General features: G+C 39.8%; 1 pseudogene; it reads right to left on the bottom strand.

The window, feature by feature from the left end:
• Positions 1-707: 707 nt before the first annotated feature.
• On the bottom strand, positions 708-2313 carry LOC101347491 (putative PDZ domain-containing protein PDZK1P1; annotated as a pseudogene).
• Positions 2314-3482: the final 1169 nt, after the last annotated feature.

Genomic DNA, 3482 nt, shown 5'->3' with positions numbered 1-3482 from the left:
TTTGGTTTTTGTGTGTGTATTTTTAATGATATTCATTCTAGCAACCAAAACATTCTTACAAAAGCATAATTTTAATAGCCTTATCTGCTCAGAGACTTTAATTAGCTCTCTCACATATGCAGATTTATGAATCATATTTGGTGCTTAAGGAGGCTATAGCAGTGAGAGGTATCATCATACCAGGGAATGTAATTACATTGAAGCTTGAAAGATCACAAAAAGTTGGCTCCTGATTTAGCTTTTTCTAAGTTGATCAAGGATGGTGATACTGTGTCTCACATATTTTGGACATATTATCAGGAGAGATCAGTCCCTGGAGAAGGACATCATGCTTGGTAAAGGAGAGGGTCAGCAAAAAAGAGGAAGACCCTCAATGAGATGGATTGACACAGTGGCTGCAACAATGGCTCAAGCATAAATCTGATTGTGAAGATTGAGCAGGACTGGGCAATGTTTTGTTCTGTAGCACATAGGATTGCTATCAGTGGGAACCGACTCAGCAGCACATAACAACAACAACAACAATTTGACCATAAACAAACCATCTGCAATAGTCGCCCATAATACAAATGACAACAGAAGACAATCACACGAGAACTGGTTTCCAGAGGAGTTCTTCTCTAACAGAGACAGAAAACGTGTGGCAGCTAGTTCCTTGAGAATGGATTCCTATTAAATATACCAGCCAATGCCATCATTTGTTCTTATCACATCACTGTATCTTCAGAATTGGAAGAAGAATGAAAGGCTGTACTGTGGCCTCGTTCTTTTGCTGTGTGAGTCATGCTCTGACTCTGCCAATGTTTTTTCTGTGAATCAGGGGGAGATCCAGTGGATCAGCCATGGAAAAAACAGTAGAGATTTTCTCAGCCTGGAAATAATCACAAGCCTTCTTTCCACAAACTAAGAATATAACATACTTCCCACTGCTCTGGATTCTGTCCACCACCTTTTCATAGTGTTCATCGTGCACATTTACCCTGTTCACTTCAGTGATGATATCCTCATCTTCCAGCCCAGCCAGGTAAGCAGGACTGCCCTTCTGTACCTTTGGTGCATGAGCATGGCAGATCCTGAATCTCATTTAAGTGAAAACCACAGTCATTTTCACCTTTAACGAGCCTGCAGAGTTTAGGCATCTGATCTACTTTCTCTGCAGTATCTGAGCTTTCAACCTCCAGAGGAGCAGGAGTCATTTCTGGAACCTCCTTGACAGAGCCGTTGGGTAATTCTTGACTTTGATAGTAGAGAAATGGAGAAAAATGAGCCAGTCTATACGTGTTAACTGTCTTCTTGTCTACCACTAACAGTGAAGTCTTACTCCACCCTTCCTAATCATTTCCACCACACCGTCATGATCGAGGGCTTCCACAGATTCACTATTGACAGCAACTATCAGATCATTGTTCTTCAGGCCAGCCTCCTCTGCTGGGCTTCCAGAATCTATGTCCTTGATGATTTGACCTATGATTTGACCTTTCTGTGTTGGGCCGTCCCTCAGGTAGAACCCATAGTCACCACTGCCCTTCTTTATCTCTACAACCCGGGACTGGTGGGGTAGTAGTTTCAAACTGGTTGTTTCTGTCTTGAACTGTACCTTCTGCTTTCAGTTCTTTTACTTCATCATTTCTTCCATTCACTTTAGCTAATCTACATTCAAGAGTAAGTTTCAGAGTCTCTTCTGACATCTGTTTTGGTCTTTTTCCTACAACCTGGCTCACTTGCTGCTAAATGTAACTATGTAACTAAATTCTTGCCAATGAGATGTAAGCAAAAGTGTTTTGTGGGACTTTGATGAAGGCTGCTTAAAAAAAGCTGATTTGGATGGGAGGGGAAACATTTGTCTTTCTTTGCTTTCTACTGCAGCCTACGACTCAAACATGGCTGGAATTCCACCATGACCTCGAGGATGGAAGCCATTTGCTAAGATGATGGAGCAGAGAGATAGAGGGGACTAGGTCCCTGAGGAACATAGAGCTGCTGTACCAATTGTGGCCTCCTCCTCCTTCCCTCAACACGTTCGTGTTAGAGAAATTCCTCCTTGTTTCAGCCACTATTTTATTTCCCATGCAGTTGAACTAAATCTTCATTGAGATACATGTTCTTCTCATAGCAATAAGAAGGATAATTTTAAGACTTAAGTTACGTTACTTCTTGGCTATAAATCCTTTAATGACCTTCCATTCTTCTTAGATTTAAATTCATATTTTTACCATGGCCTGCAAGGCTCTGCTTGATTTGTCTCCTACCTACGTCATCAACCTCTCTGACCGCCTTTCTATTCCTCTGCAGTGGCCGGTCATTCTCCTCCATGGGGCCTACTAGACATACTACCTTTTCAGACAGGTTCTCTGACATCCTACCTACAATAGGCTCTCCCAACTTTTCTCTGTCTCAGCACTGTGCTTTTTTCCTTCATGGCACTTACCACAGTTTCTAATGATCTTATAGATGAATTTGTTCATTTATTTGTTGACTATCTCTCAACAAAAATGTGGGCTCCGTATCTTAGTTGTTTAACACAAATACCACAAGTGGGTAACTTTAAAGAACAGAAATTTATTTCTTACAGTTCAAGAGGCTAGAAGTCTGAATTCATGGCGTGGATCTAGGGGGAGGTCATTCCTTGTCAGTAGATCCAGGAGTTCCTTGGTGTTTCTTGGTGTTCTTTGGTGTCTGTCTTTCCCCTGTGTATACCTCTGTGTCTTTTTCCTGCTCTTTTTCTAACTCAGAAGTGATTAGGCTCAGGATCCACCCTACTCTGGTATGAGCTTATTAACACAACAAAAGAATACCCTATTTCCAAACAGTTCATATTTACAGGTACAAGGGTTAGAATTTCAACACATATTTTGGGGGAACATAATTCAATCAATAATAGCATCTTTACTATGTTAAGTATTCCAATCCATGAGCACTGTATGTCTCTTCATGTGTTTGAATCTTCTTAGATTTCTTCATCAGCATTTTGTAATTTTCAACATACAGGCCCTGTACATGTTTTGTTTTATACCTAAGTATTTCATTTTCTTTGGAGTGATTGTAAATGGTACTGCATTTAAAATTTTGGTTTCCAAATGTTTATTGTTAGTATGTATAAATATGATTGATTTCTGTATGTTGGTCTTGTATCCTGCAACGTTGCTGCTTTCACTTGCTAGTTCTGGTTTTATTATTATTATTTAAGATTCTTTTATTTCTGCCTTTCTGTTATGAATTGAATTGTGTTTTTATTTCTTCCTTTCTAGTATAGATTGAATTATGTCCCCCCAAAATATGCATTGTAAATCTTAACCTCTATTTAAGCATAACGTTTTCTTTGTTATGTTAATGAGGGCATATCAGTATAGAGTGTGTCTTAAGCCAATGATTTTCGAGATATAAAAAGAGCAGATTAGGCACAGAAGGAAGCAAGCAAAAACGGGGGAAGTCCTGGACCCTTTGCTAACCCAGAACTGAAACCATTCCCGAAGCCCACTTTT

This window comes from Trichechus manatus, unplaced genomic scaffold (assembly GCF_000243295.1).
Source record: "Trichechus manatus latirostris isolate Lorelei unplaced genomic scaffold, TriManLat1.0 scaffold00021, whole genome shotgun sequence".
In the NCBI taxonomy this organism is placed as follows: domain Eukaryota; kingdom Metazoa; phylum Chordata; class Mammalia; order Sirenia; family Trichechidae; genus Trichechus; species Trichechus manatus.
The sequence above is the reverse complement of the archived record's forward strand: the minus strand, read 5'-3'. Positions and strand labels throughout refer to the sequence as shown.